The following is a 22,870-nucleotide window of genomic DNA, read 5'->3' as shown; positions in this document are numbered from 1 at the left end:
TGAAAAGTTATTTAATAATAAAAGAATTCTAGCATGTCCCTCAGAGCATCTAAAAAAAACATTGCTTCTGGTATCCTAGCATACCCAAGACCCCCAGCTTAATTTAGCTTATTTCATAAACAATTATTAGACTGCAGTTTCAGCCACTTAGGATGTGTTGAAAAAATACTGGAAAAATTTGAGTGGAAAGACAAAAATGTGAGAGAAGGAAGAATAAAAAGTAATCTGGATACTGTCGGAAGGCCATAGTTATGGGAAAATGAAGTGTGGGACTGGGGGATGTCATTGGACAGAGAGCAGGCAATGGGGAAAGCACTATGGAGTCCTTTACCCAGGCTGCCATTTCACTTAAGACTGGCCCTGTAGTAACCACACCCCCATCACAATGAGAGATAGAGCCAAACAGGACCATAAGTTTTCGCCATATTCTAGGACATCCTGGTTCATCTATGGCATGATAAAATCATCCAGCATCACTGTTGTCCTCCTGCAAGCTCATTTGTTATAATGTTTTACAAACGGGACCAGTTCTGCTCACCAAATACCTGTTTTTCTTAACATCTCTGTCTTTCTCTCTGTCATTCTGTGGTCCTTCTTCTTCTCCATTTCTTCCTGAGTTCATGTGAAGAGTTCCTCCCTCCAGGGAAGTCACCACTTTCTTAACTACTTAGAATTTAGCTTTGTTTAATAGCTGATGTAGTTCTTATATTCATAGGTTTGTAGGTTGATACTGGACAAACAGTTACTAGGAGCAAATAAGCCCTTTGAATTACTAAGCAACAGTGTTCACTATTTTGCGTAGAACTGCTACTCAGGATGACACAAGGGAGTATTTAAGACTACCCAGGCATTTATTGAGAGTGACTATAAAAGCAGATGTACTTCATTTTTTGACACAGTGGGTAGCTAGGGTGGGGCAAGGGAGCAGCTGGCCCAGGTTAAAGATGTCATGGAACATGATTCGCAGTACTGGCATTCGATTTCTGAATGTTGATACTGCTATTGCCAAAGTGCTTCAGCACTTGCTGTGTGTGGTTTAATGCAGTACAGAGATTTAGAAATTAATTCAATTAATGACTTTTCTGACAGGGGTGAGATACATTTTTTCTCTTCAATTAGATTTGAGTGTAATAGATCAGAGAAAACAGATTGAGCATGCTTCCTAGCGATGAGTGCCAAATTTTGGAACAGACCTTTTTTTTATTGCCTCAAGTAAGAGTTGAGGTGTGCCAGATTGAGCACTTTCACCAGGCACAGGATTGTCAAGCTACTGCTCTAGATTAATGTGCAGGATGAGCGTATTCCACATTCATGAAATGCATTTGCATTAAGTTAAGTACCTATCCCACACATAAGTCTTATTTATTAGGATAAGATCCTTGGTGGATGTTTTAGAGATACCCTTGGTTCTTTGGAGATGCATGAGGATGAATATAGCAGGGTCTTTCATGCCTCAAAAAGCAAGGCAAAGGTCCATGAAGGAGTTAGCAGCAGACCTTTGGTTTGCTTTTCTGTAGCATCTATTTTCAGTCTGATAGGGAGCCCCCACAGTCAAACAGTTTGCATTAAAATTAATCAAGACACTTATAATTCACAACCTAACACTTTTTCATAGTTCATGTAAGCGCACTGACAAGCTAAGAGCATAGACCAGATAGTTTATTGTCCGTATAGAAGAGGACAGAGATATGGCAAATTGTAAATATGGTGACAGGCTGTAGTGGTACCATTTCACAAAGGGGACTCAAATCAGATCCTAGCAATTTTAGATCCATCAGCCTGTGTAGTATTCTAGGAAACATTAAGAAGAGGGTCATTGTGCAGGGCATGCGAAATGTTAGCGGGCTACTTCTGATAGATATGGGGCGGTATGACTTTGCCAAGAGGAGATCTTGCATTTTTAATCTTGTACAATTGCAGAAATAACAGCAGCAGCAGCACTTGGTAAAAGGCAGCCAGTTCACGTTGTGTTTCTTGACCTCTGTTAATGTCTTTGGTACTATTCCACATAAGGACATAATACTCAGATTAAAGGCATTACATGCCAATCCATATGCAATTTAAAGGTTAAAACATTAGTTAAGCAACAGGATGCAACAAATTGGGTGAGGTAGTACCCAAGTGTCCTAACAAAGGCAATCAGAAGTGTCCTATCAGACTTATTACTGGGGATATTTATTTTTGGGTTAACTTTCTCACATATAAAATCGGGCAACTAGCTATGGAAACGTAAATATGCTGATGACTGCAAACTCAGTAGCATAATTAAAAGACGTCCAGTTATTCAATATATACGCCTTTTATAATGTAATGATCTCACCATTAATGTCAGTAAATATAGAGCAATGAGACTTTGCAAAAATGATAAAAAATAGGGTTACAGAGTGAACTGTTAACATTATAAACTACACTACCACTAATGATCTGGAGACAACAGTAGAGAATGATTTCAACTTTGACCAATGTGTTTCTAGCAAAGACAGAAAAGCATAATCTGTGTCCCATCAAATTCCAAAGGGCATACTGAGCCATTCTAGGGAGATCATTCAACAAATTTATAACTCTGTGTTTGGTACTTGTTGAGCAAGGCACTAAAATGAACTTGAAAAAGTGTGATGATTCCTTCACAGAAAAATCATACGGCTAGAAAATGTAAACTATTCAGAAAGACTTCAAGAGCCATCAGTATGTTCTGTTTTTAGTGGGTTACCAAAAGGTGACTTCTGTTTACTAAATAAGGCAATGCCTGATTGAGTTCCATATGGAAGTCTGTGCATGGAACACACTACTGGAAACACCAGTCTGGGAAACCCACTGCTAAAAGAACATATCTGTAATAAAAAACTACCTCAATGGTATAGAGTAGGTAAAGCCCTGACTATGTCACAGGTGACCTAAGTTCAGTTAGCAGCTCAGGTACCTGCAGGAGCTAGCCAAGGTGGCTGAGAGGGAGATTCCATTGCTACATCACCCATCCTCTGGGGAAGGAGGTGGCTCTGGCTCATCACATGGGTAACACCTAAAGGGAAAACTATGTGTTCAGTCCCTAGAGCTCAAGTCCAGCAAGTCCACATTGCTACTTACAAATCACACAGTAAGCCAAAGGGAATTCAGCATGCAGAGTCATGCTTCCCCTTGGAATGCAATTATAGCATAACTTAGAAAAGCTGCCATGGGGTGAGGGTATTGTGCTAAGGGAGAAGGTAAATTAGTCCACAAAACTAACAAGGTGGCCTGCTGTGTAGCAGAAGACTGTTGTGGAGTGAATGAGGTCACTAGAGATTCCATGGCAGGAATGAATGGACTGTAGGGTTCTTGGCTCCCCTGGGATTTCCAACACCTATAACTGTAAAATGAATGAATGAGTGTGTAGATAGATGAGCCATCAGGCTCAAGCCTTGATTAAAAAAACTAATGATTAAAAAGTGGCCAATGCATTACACAATGCCTTCCAAGATTGTGGCGTAAGCTTCCACTTACGAGGAGAAGTCATTTCTTTATTTCAGAAATGTGCTTGATGCACATTTGGGATATAGAAAATATCAACATGGGCTGATGGCAATTAACTTACTGAAGATGAGTAAGTTTATAGTCAAACCTATGAACGTCAAGATTTGCAAAACAACACATGGAAGTAGGAAATATGCACTAGACTAGTATGATTAGGCAAAAAAAGTTCAGAAAATGTTTGTGGTGACCAGAAATATTAAAATGATTTGTAAGCTCTATGCCCAGTATTTCAAACAAATATGGAAACACTGCATATTGTGGTAGTAAAGGGGAACAAATGTTGATTTAAATTAAAAGCACACGCTCTGTTCCAGCATATTCAGGCATCCTGTCTCCACACTCTGTTCCAGCACATTCAGGCATCCTGTCTCCATTCAATATTATTGCTTTTGGCCACCTTTAAAAAAATAACAGCTCCTCTAGCCATATATTTTAAAATCAAACATTCACCTTCTAAGCAGTTCTGTTTTGACTTTAAAGTTATACAAGTTTAACAAAAAAATTGATATCACTGTATCAATAATATCTTGGTAATAAACGTTTCTGATGAAATTCTGAGGGAAGGAACCCAGCACACAGACACGCAAACACAGCACATGCGCACACACACACACACACACACACACACACACACACACACACACACACACACACACACACACACACACACGCACACACATGCACACACACACACACACACACACACACACACACACACACACACACACACACACACACACACACACACTAACTTCCACACATCTGTGAATTATGCATCTTATTTATTTAAAACTCCAAAGATTTATTCTTAAATTTTATGTACAGTCAGTCCTAAAAAATGCATTTGTAAATCTCATTCCTCAACATAAACTTCTAGAGCTTTATTATGCAGAATTTCTAGTATTTTATTGCAAACATTTTTTAATTGACTCTGTCACATCCTTCAGTCTGAATCATTTCAGTATTAAGTTTTGCAAAAATAAATAAACAAACCCTTTTCTGCAGGTTTTCTGCTATTTCTTCCAAGATGCACTACAGCAATCACATTTATTATAGGTGTTGCAAAGTATAGTGATTGCATCATGTAAGATCGGATGTGGATAATGGTAGATAATAGATTACTCGATCAGCTGGAGTGAGTTATAAAGAACAGGCAGTTCAAACTTATACACTTATATACACCACATGGGATTGTTGTAATCTTCAAACAGGAGACAACATCAGACAATATCATCTGCATATTAAGATGTGATTAAAGAAACATTTTACATAATTCTAGTTTTATTCTAGCAGTTGCACACAGTATTCTCTTTGATAAGTAAACTAATAGTTGATCCTGCAAGTATATGGACTGTGTTCAGATAAGTTTGGGGTGACTTCCATAGCCATATTTTGACATATGGATAGACATGCTGAAGCACATTCAGGACTATAGCCACAGTACATGGTGAGTAAATGCTGCTAACAAGGCTCTCACCTGTCAGAGACAATGCAGTGATATATCTACAAGAAGACCTAACACTATGCACTGTACTCATACTCACATGGCTTTCAGTGCCTCTAATCTCCTAGTATTGTCACATCGATATGTAGATGACATCCTCCCTCTGTACCAAATGTTACTGAAGACACTAGCATGTCCATTGAATCCAGTGTCATGTAGTCCAGCATACCCTCCATCTTAGACATGATACGGCACACAAATGGTGGTGCACAGCTGGTACTCCCTGTGCCCCCATGGTACATGCATGGCTTGTTGTCCATATATGATCTGTAGTTGTTGCAATTTCCACTAATGCAAAACAGTTTGAAATGTTACATCAGAGTCTGTCTGTCATGATTACCAGACTATCTGCACCAGTATCTAAAATATTACAATATTGATTAACATCTAAGTAAAGTTTCATTGAGGAGTGTTTGAAATGATCAGCAAACATGATGCCAACTTCACAAAAGTTATATGCATAGCTCAAAATGAGGAGTGTCCTGAGTAATGTTCTGCACAACTGACAAATGTTTGAGACTTTCTAATGTTTGTATCCACTCAGCCATGGTATAGTATTTCCCTATACCAACTTCACTGCAGAGTGTGACACTAATATGTGTAGCTATGCTGTATCCAACAGAATGCTTTTAGCATTACAGTTTCATAACAGTGGACACAATAACATATCACCTCATTATATGCATAATGAAATCTAGCAAGTCTACATTGCTACTTGCAAGTCACACAGTAAGCCAATGGGAATTCAACATGCAGAGGCTATCTCTATACGTGTCTCTTCAGTATACCTTATTCCTGTTTCAGTACCGAGCTTTACCTATATATGCCATGTTCTACTTGTGGACTGCGTGGTAGGTACATCGTGATTACATGTATAATTATGCTGGAGATTTGTGTTGAGCTACAAACATACTGCAGAGATACTTCGGACCAACATGTCATTTCCTGTTGAAGCATCACTACCTTCATATGCAGTATATCTGTAAAGTATGTACAACTATTCTGATAGGTGCCTTGTGTCCTGGGCCTAAGTTTCATGTCATGTGTCACCTCTGCCATTCTTTCACAATGCTATGTCTTCAGTTGCTGTCACTCTGTGGTTTCTGTAATATTTTTAGACTGTCCTGCATTTTTGTTTTTGTCTACAGAATCCATCTGTTGACCAGCTTTTAAAATACTTTCAGTTTAAGTCTGATGGCAGGCACTTCATGCATCTCACCTGATTGTTTTGTAGGTGCTACTTGGGCAGGGATCAGCCTGCGTGCTGCAGTTGAGGAAGTTCTAGTTTTAGCCTGTTGTTTTGATCCTTGCTCTTACTTGAATATCTTTAGGAAGCAGGCTGAAAAAATTGCTTCTAACACCAATGCTACAATTACTTTTTACTTGTTTGATTAAAATTAGGATTATTTTAAACATGCAATCACTTCATGAGTTAGCTATATGTTTTACTTATTTTGACTAAACATTAATCAAACTACAATTATTGTTCGTCTGAATTTTTGTTCAAACTGTAATACTACCTATGTTACGCTTTGTAAACTTTTCAAGTTATGCAACTAATTAATGTAATGCCATGGAGTTCTAGAACATATGTACTGGTATATGACACTGAGCTTTAGGTAAACTGGTGCAGTATATGTATAAAGTACTATATGTCTTGTGTGCAGTTACTACATAACAATTGTATATCTGAATTTGTTCAGGCCTTTGGGCCATGTTGTGACTGAATAGGCAAGGCTACTTACCCAGTAATCAATCAAATAAATAAATAAAATGTGTATCCACCAAAGTATCTAAAAGTATTGTCAGTGTCTCATTGGTGTCTGTGTCATATTGGATGGCGTATACTGTCTTTGGAGGCAGTGTAACTGACTGTGTCTCTGTGGTGGTGATGCCATTCCTGACATTAGGAGGGTTATGGCACTTGTGATTCTGTTATTCTCCACATGATATAAGAACTGCCTGCAGTTCTAGAACACATTTCTCTATGGCACCTAGAGAAAACACTGCTATTACCACTGCTCACTACTGATGCACTGCATTACTGCTACCGTATGTATAACTATCTTCTTTTCCCTTACATCGCATTACCATGCTAGTGGGTAGAATGTCATCTACCTTTGTCAGTACTGTCCTGCATGTCTCCACTGCATGTTGCAGCCCTGACAAGACACATGCAGTTGATCTACAGCAAGACCCACAATGACCTTGTAATATGGTACTTTTTTGCTTGGGAAAGTGTAACTTGGTATATCTGATCCTAAGTGGCAATGTTTACATATCAAACTTTTTCCTGTCTGTGCTTACTCTGGCACAAGTGATTCAGGCTGAGGTTCATGTCCCATATTTTTCCCTGCATACTAGGAAGCTTTGAACAACTCACTTAATTAGATTAGCACTTCCATGTCAATGCTAAAAACAATCAACCAAATAAATAATATTTCGACTGTGTGACACTCTGTGTTGGATACTGAGTAGTATGCCCCGTATCATGGTGCTAGGTATGTCACTAACTTGCTTCCTGGAGATCTTGCCTTTATATTATCCTTGAATGGAAGTCAGTGTATTTCCTTCTGATGGGAGTAGAGAGAAGCCTTTGTCCTCCTACTCTTCCCTGTTTAGTCTGCAAGGTGTTGATTTTGAAATCTTTTTGTCACTGTGTAGCTGCTTTGAAGTCCCTGCTCAGGTGTGTGGATTTGACTCAGTGCATTGTGTTGTATACGTTGCCATACCAATCACACACTCTGCACCCTGTGTACCAGTAATTCATGTGTACACTCTGCATTGGAAGTGTCTGTATTTCAATCTTTCTGTTTTGGCTCTGGCAGACTTTTTTCTGTGCAGTCTTCTGCTTCAATAATGTACTGTAGAAATGTCAATATCACCTAAATCCTCCAGCAGGTCATTATTTTAGAATATATCCACGTGCAAATCATCATAGACAAAGTCCAATACCTTTAACACTTTCTTCACAAATACCATACAATCTCTAGCCAACCAACTAGCAACAGATAACTCTGATCTACCTAACTCCTTACCTCATACTCAGCCTACATTCCAACTAAAACCCATCCCTACCTCCTACATCTATAAACTTATCCACAAACTCAAACCTTGTACCCCCTCAGCTGATAACTTACCATCTGAATACCTTCAGCAAGCTGCCAAAGTAGTCGCCTATCCTATATCCATCCTGATTAACCGTACCATAACCGAAGGAACCATTCCAGATCTCTGGAAAATCTCTCATATTATTCCCTTACACAAAGGAGGTAACGTTACTGACTATTCTAACTACAGGCCTATAGCCCTCCTTTCTCCAATAGCCATAATTATGGAAAAATGTATTCACCAACAGCTTATGAACCACTTACTAAAACATAACTTTCTAGCTAACTGTCAGCATGGTTTCAGGCCTTATCATAGTACCACCTCAGCTCTCCTATCCTTCACCAACACCATTAATAATAACCGCAATAATAACAGCCTCTCATCAGCATGCTTTCTCGACCTGTCTAAAGCCTTTGATATGGTTAACCATCGCCTACTCTTGAATACTCTGTCATCCTTCTCTCTTGACACCAAAGCAATTCTCTGGTTTAAGTCCTACCTTAGTAATAGACAGCAAGCAGTCCTTTGGGACAATCAACTATCTTCTCACCTTCCCATTTCCCTAGGAGTCCCTCAAGGATCCATTCTTGGTCCACTCCTATTCTCATTATTCATCAATGACCTTCAAATAGCCATTCCTCTAACCACCTGTATACAATATGCTGATGATTCTACAATCATATGCTCTGCCAGCTCTATATCTGAACTTCAGTCTTTAACCCAAACAGCTTTCAACACTGTAGAGTCATGGTTCCCTAGACGGTGCCTTCTTTTGAACACAAAAAAGACCAAGCTACTATTGTTTACGCCAAACAGTAAGTCACCCCTCATAGATTTCTCCATTCAATCTAGCAATGGTACCCTTATATCCCCAGACTTTTCCACCAAACTATTAGGAATTACAATTGATAATAATCTCGCCTTTGACATTCACATTAATAACACTATTAAATCTGTTAATAAAAAACTGGGCTTCCTATATAGGATAAAACCTTTCTTGACTCCAACTGCCAGAAAGACTATTGCCCACTCCCACCTAATTTCAACTCTACTGTATGCAGCTCCCATATATACTAATCTAAAAAAAGTAATCTTACCAAACTATCCAACTCCTATAATAGTATTGCTAGATTTGCCACTGGAAACCCATATAGAACTCACCATTGTCATAACCTTCATCAACTAGACTGGAACTAAAAAACCTTCTGATACTTTCCCAACTTACCATCACTCATAAAATTTTTTATCAACCTAATAATACACCAGTACTAAACAACCTTATATCACCCTATAGGAATCTTGAGTCCTTACACTCCTCCAATAAACTACTTACTAGGACCACCAAGTCAAACAGCTTAGCTGGTGACTCACTATTCTCAAATACCATGGGAAAACAATGGAACCTCTTGCCCCCTGACCTTACCACACTTCCATCCCTTTCTCTCTTCAAGCAAAGTCTTAAGGCATACCTTAAAAATCACTGGCTATGCCCTTGCTGTTACCCAGACTGATCCTCTGGACTTCTCATTGTCATCTCTTGGCCTCCCACTCTCCTACTCTCTTTCCTATATTTCTCCCCTAAATTAGAAGGTACTTAAGTAATCTCTACTACTTGACAACAATTAGATATCTTGTCTGCTGAGATATCAATGTACCCTGTTGGTAGTATTCCCTGCCTCTTAATTAATATACCCTCCTTTTTTCTCTCTCCCTTCCTTTTTTTCTAATAATATGTCTAGCATATAATCCTTAGGAAAAGTAACTGTCTGCATAAACTAGATTTACCAAAGTTTTAAAGGTATTTTCTAATAGTGTATTGGGATTGCCCTAGACTTACATGCTGTAAAATGTTCTGTAAATGTATGATGTATCTAGTATAGTATGTCTTTTTGTCTTCCTAGAATTTATAGCTAATTCCTTTTTGTCTGTTTTAAACCTGTTGGTGTGGTGGTGGTATGTTTTACAATTGGAGCTTTTCTCCTTGGGCCTCTGCTGAAAATGGAAATATATCCAGCTGGACTAGCCCGGTTAACAAATGTTAAATAAATAAAAATAAAAATAAATATTCTAGCAAGCTATGGGTCACCCTTTGTGACCCTAGAGTCACATAGCTAGTACAGAGAACTACTGGAGGCACTCAACATTAAACCAAATACCCTTTTCATGGGAAACTTTAACTACCCCTCTGTAGACTAGGAAACATACACTGCTTCATACTTGGAGACACAAGGACTACTGACCTTCCTTAACACAAATACCCTTGACCAGATAGAGCGCACACCCGCACAACCACCAGAGGTTCAAACATTCTAGACCTGGCACTTAGCAATATGGGAGAGTGATGCGTTTTTTTTTTTTTTGTCAATAATTTATTCTAGCAAAAGGGATACCTTAGTAATATAAATGCTGTCTTACTCTTTGCCAAAGAGTTTACTTTCAAACTTTTGAGTTCTGTTTAAGGTAGTTAGGTACTGCATTACTTTATTTACTAGTCACATATTTTGGACTTTCTAGTGGCTTAGTGCCATTTCAAGTTCAGATTTTTCTGCATCTAGCTTAAAGAATGATTTAAGTGTTTCCACTTATTTCCACAACAGGATATTTTCTCCATGCATGACTGGTTAATTTAATTAATACTCTGGATTTACAACCATGCTTTTCTGCTGGCATTATATTCTACTGGCAGTTGTACTTTGAAAGACGTTGCTGTGTTAGCTAAGGAACTATACTGGGTCACGTCCCTTATGCTTAGTCAACTGTATTCGCACATGTTTAAAAAAAAAATAGTGATTTTATTCCTCCTGAGGGCTAGTTTAAAAAACATGTCCAATTAAAATTTATGGTATTCTGGCATATGACCAGAGAGTTGTTTGCCTAAAACAGACTGCTGTGTGAGCCAGTTTAAGTTCTGATTTTCCTCTGGATAATAACACCCACACATTATTAACATTATTGTATTTAAATATTTGCTCATTTATTAGTTAGGGCTAAAACCTAACCTTAGTTTCTTTTGTGGTGTTCACAATAGATTGTTTTCTGAGTTCTGGAGTGAGGCAGATTTCTGTGGCTAAATTAGCCAGGGTTACCAGTTCAAACGTTTCATAAGAAAAGTATGAAATGTACCGCCTTCCACACAATCATTAGCCTAAACGAGAGTGCTGGGCAGTGCAGTCTGATGTATTTGACATCCTTTTCATGCTTTTGTTATTATAGCAGATACATTTCCGTAGTATCAAACCACATATACTTTCTTACTCAGTCTAAGGTATTATCAGCCATTCATATCTAAGTTGCCTTTTTTTTGTCTGCAGTTATAAAAGTTGTTTAGACTAAGGACTTATCTAGCAGAAGGTATGTAGGCCATGCATGACTTCTCTTTCAAGACCCTTATTGATGACATTTACCGTAGGGTAAGAACTAGCATATGTTCACTTCAAGTGCTTTATTACATGGAAGCACTCTATAAATACTTTCAAGAGATGCAAACACATAAGGCAAATTGCAATAACACTTTCGACAGTGAATGCAAGTATTGAGCATGTACTTGTTATCATAGTAAAGTTCTAATAGACTCTTCTCTCAAGGTTTCAAAAATAAATAAAATGCTTCTCTCTATATCTCAGCTGCATTATACTTAACCAAGGTTCAAGTGCCATACTAGGTCCCTGTTCTATAATCACTGCATTGTAAAGAGTCCAAAAATATACAAAAATCTTGACATTAAGAAAGCCACTAGTTATCAGTGTAAACTGATAAGGACCACAATACAGCATGGTAACACAGGGAATCAGCAATTAATAGACAACTTCACAATAAGAAAGACTGAGTATTTACAATTTTGCTTGCATTTGTTAAGTGAAACATTAAGATCACAGTTGATACATTTGGTGTTCTTTATTTATACCATCAGCTGTGAAAAAGTTTTAAACTATTATCCATTGTTAGCATTTTAAGTATATGGACTAGCACTGAATTAACATTAAGTACAGTCAGAGGCCTTATCAGGTTGTTGGGGTTTGGCATAATTGTTAAAGTGTTTACCTCACAAACACAAGGTTCAGGGTTTGCTTCTCACCTTGAAGGGAAATTAGCTAGGCTTAAAATGACCCACAAGGGCAGTCATCCTAGTACATATGACATGTTTAGCCTTGAACTGCTTATTAGGTGGTACCACGCTCACATCATGATAAATATGATGCTAGATGTGAGCTGCACTATGGTTTAAGCAGAAATCTTGGCAAATAGACAGTGAGTCCAAAACAGAAGGGATGGTGTTACCTCTATCCATGTATCCAAACTTAGAAGATCTCATATGTTTTTTATGTAAATACTGTTTTGTAGATTTAAGTTCTACTCCAAGAATATACTAGGCTAAAATGTTGGAAGTCAGGTCATGATGCCAGTGTTTTGTAGTGGTAATAAGGGATGATTTAACTATGTAGGAAAATTAAAATGCAAAAATATGAATCTAAAGTTATTAGTAAGCAATGAAGTGACCACCAGGATGCAGGACACACCCAATGTACTTGCGAAATATATTGTGCAAATTTTTCAGTGCACTGAGTTTTATGTCAGACTGTGATAGAGAAGGGGAGAGATAATTCTTATAAAACTATTGACATGATAACTCAAACTGCATGGAACAAGACAAAATAAAGAGTAGTTTCCAATGCAGAATCAAGAAAAATCTAATCAAGCTATATCAAGCCCTTAGCTATGGTGATAAGTTGTATTCTTAAAAGTCTACAAAGGGGAAAGGGTCACATAACACCCAACCAATTTTAGACCCATCAGCCTGAACAGTACTTTAAGTAGAATCATGCATAAAGTGATGACAAAGCTTATCCAGAATGTAACAGTCGACCAATTTCTTTTTGACATGGAATGCTGTATGTCTGTTAATGTGTGATCCTTCCTTTGAACCTTCTGATAGTCTTTCAAGAGGTAACAACGCCTGATAAATGATTGACACTATATGCTGCTTGTCTTGACCTTGTTAAGGATTCAACAATATCCCCTTTAAGGGAACAAAATTATAAAACTTTAATGTCAATCCAGTGCAATTCACTAGGTAAAATAATAGCACCATAAACAAGTAAGGTTGTAGTCTGCCTGTCAGTCCCCATAGGAGTTGCCAGTGCTGTCTCACAGGGCTCTGTACACAGGCCACTTGTTTTTAGACTACGTTTCTATGAATATGTTATTTTCTAGCAAGTAAAAATAGGAAATGGGCTATGGACAACCAAGTCTGTTGACAGCTGCAGAAAGGACAACATAATTACTTCAGAAAAAGATGCCAAAATTCTACAAGATTGTTTATAAATATGCATATCTAGCATGTTAGTGATGACTTCACCTTTAGTATCAATAAATGCAGCATCGCAAGATATAGCAAAAGGGACACGAATTGTGATTCCAAGATTATTGGATAAATCATAAAAATTATACCTTTAGACAACAACAGACAACAATTTAATTTTTACCAGTGTGCATCTACATAAATCAGAAAAAAATATTCTTTAACTCTTCTAATTCTAAAGGGCAAATATGGTTCCTCCAAACAGATAACTGCACCAGCTCATACCTCACTGACTTGGTCTGTTACTGAATACAGTGTCATGTTTTGCAGGCTTCAAAGAAGAATCTAGCACAGCATGAAAATGTATAGTTACTGGAAAAATCATAGGGTTCAAAATGTGATTGTTAGAAATACTTCAGGAATTCTCATTATATTCCTTTTATTATAGGTTACTTACTGTTGACCTTTGGTCTACAAGGCAGTGTCTAACTCGGTTCTTTTTGAAAGTTTTTGTATGGGAAGCAAAACTGAGGAAGCCAAAAATAAGATCTGGAGCAATAAAACTGAAATAAATGTCAGTAATAAAGGAATCCCACATATAGGTTCATAGGTAGGTACTAGGCTATTGGCCTTAGGGCCTATATAAGCCTAGCCAAAAAGGTACCCTGGCTTTTGCCACCCAAGAAAATTATTTTCCTGTGCCCCTGTTGAGCAGAGCCACAAAAGTCATACCCAGGGTGAATTTCCTATTTCCCATACAATCAAGATTTTTCTTGAAGAGTGCTAATGAGGAGCTTTAGTTGATATAGATAGGTAGTTTGTTCCAGAATATGGGAAGTCTCTGGGACAGGAATCTATCCCTCCGGCATGTCCTGTTTATTGTGGTGACAAGGTTTAGGTCCCTAGAGCGTGTAGCTTGGAGGGATGCAAAGCAGTACTCTAGCCACTTTCAAAATTAATCTCTATAAGTAGAAGGGCTGTCATAAATTTACTTCTGGGTTACTGTATATAGTCTTTTCAGATAAACGGGGTGAACACTACTGAATTGTATAGTAACAGCTGTTTGAATAGGATATCAATGGTACTGGTGACTACCTTCTTATTATTGTACTATAAATCTACAGACCTCCTTTGAGAAAAGTGTCATGGGAGATATGCAAATTACCCCTTAAGGACATACAATTACTTTAGCACACTATACCACAAAAGTTTTTATTTTTTTTTTCAGGTTAATAAGCCACACTCTGTTATCTACAGGCATGCTTTATCCTTTTTTTAGGACTCCTCAATACTGTGAAAGTGGAGATCCTTGCTAAGCTGTGAAACACTTGAGTTATGACAAGTGTGATATCCATTACATAAGGTGAATCTTAAATAATGTCGCAAGCAAAAAACAAAATGCTCCCACAGCAGAGTATTTCAGAGCAAAGCTAGACTCTCCACTTATGCTTTATGGACAGACAAAAAAGTGTAAACCATGTCTATACCTATAGCATCTTGGAACACTTGCAAATCTTTAAGGAGAAATTTGTAAATCTTCAATAATGCCTTTATTAAGGGAGATTTTTTTTTCATGAGATGGTACATGGTTTCCTTAGGTCTTTCTTATTCGTCTCTATAAGCATTTACTGTGGAACCATTCTGTATGTGTATGTGTTGTGTGTGTGTGTGTGTGTGTGTGTGTGTGTGTGTGTGTGTGTGTGTGTGTGTGTGTGTGTAAGATATAAAGTGTAACTTCCCCAAGAATGCCCTAAATATTCATCAAATAATCAAAATCAAATGGCCAAAAAAAACATTGATTCACAAAAGATAAAAAAAATTAAGAGTTTTTTTGTAGGGGCAACCCCCACCTCTTCCATCTCCACATGGGGCTGGACTTCCACTGTCCTTGTTGATTATATATACTATCTCCGGGATCACAAAACAGAGGGGGAAAGGGCATATACCCCAATCCCCATTGTACCACAATATCACTGTGCAAAAGCCAATGATATTTGGTCAGCTATACCAACTTTTTCACTAGTTGATGAAAAGCCACATTGGTGAGAGATAATGTATCCATATAGACAAATAGCCTCTCTGGTACCAGGATCCATGATGTCACAAGTCTCTAAAGTCTCTCTCAATGGACAAAATTAGCTGTAGAACAACTGGATGCAAATTAATTGAGTCATGCAACCTTTAGGGGCATGCACAGGGTCATGTTGGATATCACCATGCATGTATTCAATGCAGACAGGCATTGGTCCTGTGTGGAATCCTTCCTTCATGAAGAAAGATACCCAAATTCAAAGAAAGGATGACTGATTTCAACAACTGGCTTAGTAGGTGAGTCATTCTAATGGTGTCAGCATAAGATGAGATGACTGAAGTCCAATTGCTTCATAAAGTATGGCCTACACCTTTCATCGCATGGGGTAGCTGCATACTAGGTAATGCCCTTGCTGCCAACATAGAATTTTTTTTTACCCAGAGTCCAGCTAATGGATATCCCAGAGTAGCCGACATCAATGAAACCATTTTAAGAAGTAAACTGGACCATATCAAGGTGGATCTTCTGAATACCATAAGCCCTAAAAACAAATTGCCTGAATTTGACATTTTCCTGCAGCTTAATCATATGCATGCTTACATAGTTATTGAGACTTAGTTTCATTATAAAGATAGCACTTCCTCCATACATGGGTTTTATGCCTACTATGTATTAAAGCCTGATGGAAACTGCAGTGGTGTTTCATTTTTGTCCGGGACCACATGACTTCTAGACAGATTCTAAGAGACCAACAGACCCTGAACTCCAGGCTACCATGAACAAGACAAACTATTAACTTATATCCTGCTATGGGACACCTTGCATGTCATTTGATGATTACATAAGATTCGTACAAGTGCCAGAGGAATTCCATGGAAGAGATAGCTAACAAACTAACTAGAGAACACAATATTCTTGTCCTGGTCCTAACTAATACAGCCACTACATGTACCACCTCTCAAGATTCTCCATTCCTCATTATGTCTGCCATAAGCTTGTAAGTTTCTCTTCTGGAAGCTCTAAAACACCTGCAAGTCAACAATTCTAAATCCATTGATTTTTTAATGGACAAACCTCTTCAAACTATGTGGCTAGCTATCTGTTTAATTTTTAACATCACAAGACCTGGCACTGACAAAGCTGCTATTTATACAAAGGAGTTCTATTCCCTCATATATAAGTACCTAGAGCTGACCATCCCTTTGAGAGCCAAATGTAATGGGAAGTTTATGAATGAACCAGCCTGGTGGTCCATCAGCTTAAGTAAACTCATTAACAAGAAAATAATTCCTTAATTCATACAACAGGTCAAAATTTGCCTCAATATATCATTAAGGAAGTAAAGGACATAGCAATGATACTGGCAGATAGTTTAGCATGAAATTTACCCTAAAACAACTATCTTATTCCACAAATTCCTGAATCCATTACACTTGTTAATATAACAAAGGAACATATACTTAAGGTGCTCCTTAAAACTGAAAATACAACTTCCAGTGGGACCAGTAATTTACCTGGATGCTTAATAAATTCAGCCAAACACATGCTTGTAGATCACCTCCTTAATCTGTCTAAACTGAGCTAGGCTACAGGATTTGTTCCCAAGGTATGGCAAACTGTAGTGGTGTCCCTACATAAGGGTAGTACTAACAGGGGCATGGAAAACTATAGGCCCATTAGCCTGAATTTGCAAAGTCATGGAACAGATCATATCTAGCCTCATAAGCTATGATATCAAACGTCTTATCAGACTAGACCACATCACATCGGCTTTGTCAAAGGAAGACCCTGCCTACAAAATTTAGTTAATGCTTTCAAGAAGGTCACACAGGATATTGACAGTGGGCATTTTTATATGGACCTGGCCAGTGCATTCTACACTATACCCCATGCAGCATCATTAATAAGTTAAGAAGTAGGTCCATACATAGTATGGGGATAATCAAAGATATGAACCCACATAGTTAAAGCAGCAGGTGCTTCAAGGGAGAGTACCAAGGAACCTGGGTTAATGATGTCCTCTCCTTCAACCGTCATGCAGCAACAGTAGTCAAAACATTCTTCTATTTAGCATAATTAGTATCTGAGGGGATATCATCCAGGTCAAGAAACATTATCATTCCTCTCTGTGCAGCCTCTATTTATTTATTTATTTATTTATTTATTTATTTATTTATTTATTCATTTTATTTATTTTACATTTGTTTACCAGGAATGTCTGACTCTGCCAATGGTCCTTTTTCAGCAGTGGCCCAGAAAGAAAATCTCCATAGGACAGAATTTACAAGAATGCAATAATGTTAAACAATAGTCAGAAAAATAACACATTATTGACTAGTATTTAAATAACAAGGATTATATAACAGTTTACATAATATGTAGTGTACAATAGAGAATTCATAATGCATAAAATATAGAGACGACAATAAGAAAAATGTCAATGAGAAGTAGTAGCATGAAATATTATTGTTAGGAAAGAGAGTAAAAGATACGAGTCACAGGGAAAAAAGAGATGGATAGAGGGTGGGCCAGAATAAAAAAGTATAGGGATGAAACTGACTAGAGTTAGAAGGAGAGTTACAATAAGAAAGTGTTAGAGGATGTGAGCCATATTTCAATCTGGTTTGTAACAGGAGCAAAGCCAGTTGTTGGTTAGGTGTTCCTGTAGTAGTCATTTGCATTTGGAAGTGTTAGATGTATTGAGTATTGCTTGTAGTAAGGAATTCCATGATTTAGATGCTTGGTATGAGAAAAGGGAATCTCTGTAACTATTATTGGATTTGGTTACTATTAGTAGGGGTTTGTTGGATGACCTTAGTTATCAGCTGCAGGAATAGGACTGAACTAGGTGTTTGAGAGAAGGACAGCTGTTTGGATGGTGTAACATGGTATGAGTAAAATTGAGTTGGCTGAAAGTTAGTTGATTAGGAGGTTCAAGCAATTTTAATTGGTGCAGAGCAGTGCTATGGTGGGATCTATAAGGAAGGTTAGAGGTGTATTTTGCTATTTTATTGTAACAGGACTGCGGTGGTGGTGCTGCAGTAGCGTTTTCACCTCACAGTAAGACGCTGTTCGGTTCGATTCTCAGCTAGAGCATCTTCTGCGTGGAGACATGCGTGAATGGGCGTGCCTTCGTTGAAGGTTGTGCATCAGGGCAAGTAACTCGGCATGTAAAAATCAACTACCAATCATTAGCGGACCAGAGTTCTGCTGTAGCGACCCCTAACCGGGAAAAGCCAAAAGACACAACAACATTGTAACAGGACTCAAATTTGTTCAAATCAGTTTTTCGTAGGTTTGTGAAGGGTGGAGAAGTGTACAGTACAGTTCAAAGAAGGTTAGTTCTGGATATGGCCATTCTGGTGGTGTCAGATAAGTAGGGCTTGATTCTATAAAGGGAGCCTAGCCTTAGGTGCAACTTTTTGATAGTTATTACAAGGTGTTTGTCAAATCTAAGGTTGTTGTCTATGGTGACCCCCTAGGAGCTTGGTCTGTTCCATTGGTTCTATTATAGTGTTATAGGAGGAGGAGATGCTGAAGATGAAGGAGATGGGAGTACATATCACTGAGGACCTGTCCTGGTCAGTCCATGTATCTTACACAGTCATAAAGCTCAGTTATGCTTGCACTTCCTAATGAAACTGAAGAAGGCAAAACTATCGAAGACCATCCTCCAAATGTTTTACAGGGGTACCATCAAAAGTGTCCTTACCAATAACATCACTGTCTGGTATGGGGGCTGCAACACCTCCAATCATAAGGCTCTTAGGTGAGTTGTAAGGGCAGCAGAGAAAATTGTTGGTTCCTCTCTTGTACCTTTGGAAGACTGACGTGAATCAAACTGCATCAGTGGAGCCAGGAAGAAATCCAATGATCCTTCGCATCCTGCAAATGGTATGTTCCCCCGCCTCTCCTCAGGTAGGAGATACGGAATTATGCACTGTAGGACTTCTAGACTTAACAGTTTCTTCCCTCTCTCCATCAGGCTACTGAACTCTTGTGAAAAATGAGCCAGGACACTGTCAATGCATACTTCCCCTCCTACCACACAGTTATGCTATTTATCTGACTGTACAGATTCTTACATATCCAGGCTTTGTTGCACTATAAGTATATTAAGCTTTTTCATGTGCGATAACTAACTGATGTGCATATTTAACGTTGGTTCACACCTTACCTTACCGCAGGACTCTATGAAGTGCAATATAAATCACACTGTGCAATATTCATGCTGACCATTCCATATGCTGCTGAGTTCTTATGTTATAGTAAGGTCATGCACATGCTGTTACTCAATTCTATTTATATGTGAAGTGTGTCTGGTCATTATGTTATTATTTTATTCTATTTTTACTTTTATTTTATGTTATTTTATTCTTCATCTTCTCTGCATGTATGTTTTGCACTGGGAACGAAGCATTACAATTTCGTTTAGCTACACTCTGGTATAAATGACAATAAAGTTTTCTTTGACTAGACTTTGACTTTGACTTAACTTGAAGGGGGGATGGTGGTTTTGAAGTTTATTACTGCTAATGATCATGAGCTTGGTTTTGTTACAATTGAGAACAAGTTGTGAGTCAGAAAGATATTTTTCAATGTCATTAAAGGCAGTCTGAGATGTTTGAGGAAGTATAGGTATAGAGGGAGCTGAGCAAATAAGGGTGGAGTCATCTGTATATTGTATGATGGTAGTGTTCTGTGTGGTATAAAAGAGTTTATTTGTGAAAATAGTGAAAATTAGTGAGCCAAGTATGGATCCTTGAGGTACACCGACAGTGACGGGTAAAAGACAGCTTGTTGATGGTCAGATAAATAACTTCGGAACTGAGATAGTCTGGATTGGGACAAGTTTAAAGAAGCTAATCTGCTCAGAAGTTTCTGATGTGAAGCTGTGTCAAAATCTTTTGACATGTCAAGAAAGATGGAGGACACATGGAGGCCGGTATTTCTAAGTTGTTTCATAGAATTGATAAAACTGACAAGAGCAGTGGTAGTACTGCATTTGGGCCTAAAACCATGCTGGGCTGGAGATAGAAGGTTGTTTTCTAGCATATATTGGATTAGTTGTGTATGTATACATTTTTCCAGTATCTTTGCGCAGGGCGACAGAATGGCTATTGGTCTATAGTTGGTGAGTTCTGTTGATGTGCCACCTTTGTGTAGGAGGATGATGCAAGAGATTTTCCATACTTTTGCTATGTATTGTTCAGTAATGGATCAGTTGATAAGCATGGATATTGGGAAAGTGATGGCATCTGATGCTATTTTGAGGAATTCATTAGGAAGCTGGTCTGCAGTATTTGAAGAGGGCTTAAGTGTAGACAAGTTTCATAATGGTACTGGTTTGGATAGGTTTAATTGAGAAGGAGTTGAGGTTATCTATAGTTTGTGTAGGTAAGGTTGGAGGGGAGTTACTTTTGTTATGTACCAGGGATAGGATAGAATTGATGATGAAAGAGTTGAACTGGGAGGCAGTGCTATCAATGGGGTTAGTTGTGGTTGGCGTGACACCCATGAACTGGCCCAGTAATCAAGGAGCTTCAATCCTCACCACTAGCACCGGTGAGGGACATCCACATTGGGAGGGATAACAAATACACACACACAGTAAAGTAAAATTTCCCTTAAAAGCACACAGAAATCACAATCAGTCTGGGGCTGGTTTCTCCCTTTCTCTCCAGATCCCCAATAAGACTTCCCACTGGCACAGCTATAGAGTACAGATCTCAGATGAGTAGTCAAGCCAAAACCTCCAGTGCCCTCTCTGTCCAACCAGTGCTCCGTGTCCCTGCCCAAGTAGCTGACACACACACACTTTGAGATTTGGTTTATAAACACAGACACAGGCACTCCTGGGGAAGGCTGGCACAGGTTCTCCAGCTATGCCCCTCCCGCCAGGCTATAAGGTAGTAATCACTCCCACCAGCTACTCTTATCAGCAAGAAAAAGGCCCTTACCAAAGGGTGTCTGATTATACTGTGCAATATTATTATTATCCAAATAGTAAGTGGATAAACAGCAAGGCTTACTGGAGTGGCTTTGTACAGTATCACCAAATACATGCAAGTACTCTACAGCTTAAATTATCTCTACACAAAACAGCCACAATTGAAAGGTTTAAAGCTATTTAATAATAAATAATGAAAACACAAGACCAATCTTCTCAATTCAACACAACACTAGTCAAGAGTTCAGAAATCACAGGAAAATGCTTAAAATAATACTGTAGAATAGTCTGACATAAATATCAAAAACAGCTAGACTAAATCTGACTAAATTCCTATCTAACTCTAAGAGCAATCACAGTTCTAAATAAACTTACATATAAAGCAAAGGCAGAGTACTGGTGAGTAACCAGTTCTGAAGACAAATGCAAAATGCTATCTCTTTCTCTCTGAAATCTCTTAAATTGGTAATACATCACTGCTGACTTATTTTAGATTACATCATTCTTCTCTGGTTCCCAGGTTAACAGAAACTCAGAGTTTTAACATTTCTTTGATCATGCACCTGGCCAGGAAACTACAGCAATAAAAACATTATATATGTAAAATCTAGCAATTAACTCTGGTCTCAAAACAATAGAAGGAATTCCTCAGTCCAGACATAATGTATCCGAGCTTAGAGATCAAACATCATGCAATGCTTGACTTATCATCTTTCTTCCAGCAGAGTGCACTGTGGTTACATTTTTTGAAGTTCAACATTTAACACAGTTTTCTTACATTTAAGAAGACAAGCATGTGGATTATATTCATATTTACAATGGCATAGAATTATCTACAAAATTCTAGCTAACTAGGCTGGCAGCCTTCACATATCTTCACAGTTGGGTCCAGAGTTGAGGTCTGACCTGGTTTTAGCAGATTACTGATGGCTTGCCAGAATTTCTGGGGATTGCTCTTGTGCTTATTTTGCATTGTTATGTAGTATACTTTTTGTCATATTTGATTTGTTTTTGGCTAGATTCTGCAATTGATGATAGCTAAGCAGAATTGTTTCATTATTACTATTTAGGGAGTGGTACCAGATTTTGTCTCTTAGTTTAAGTAGCTTCCTAGTCTCTTTGGTGAGCCACGGAATGTGTTTGGATTTAGTTTGACACTTTCTTAGTGGGGCTAGATCATTTAGAATACTGAGGAATTTCCTATTAAAGTATTCAACAGCCTGGTCAGGGTGGAGCTGCTTGAGAGGGGATCAGTTGCATTTGTGCAGAAGAGTATTAAAGATATCTGGTGAAAATTTTTTTTTTGCTGCCAGCCTAGTCAAATAAAATTTGGTACATAATTCTATCATTTGTAAATATTGTGAAATGTTGAATCACATGCTTGTCTTAAATGAAAAAAATGTTGTTAAAAAATGTGGCAACAGTGCTCTCCACTGACCCAGTAAAAGCATGTTGTGATTCTTT

Source organism: Protopterus annectens, chromosome 1.part0, assembly GCF_019279795.1.
Source record: "Protopterus annectens isolate FY-2018-M chromosome 1.part0, PAN1.0, whole genome shotgun sequence".
Classification (NCBI taxonomy): Eukaryota; Metazoa; Chordata; order Ceratodontiformes; family Protopteridae; genus Protopterus; species Protopterus annectens.
This window is presented reverse-complemented; position numbering follows the sequence as displayed.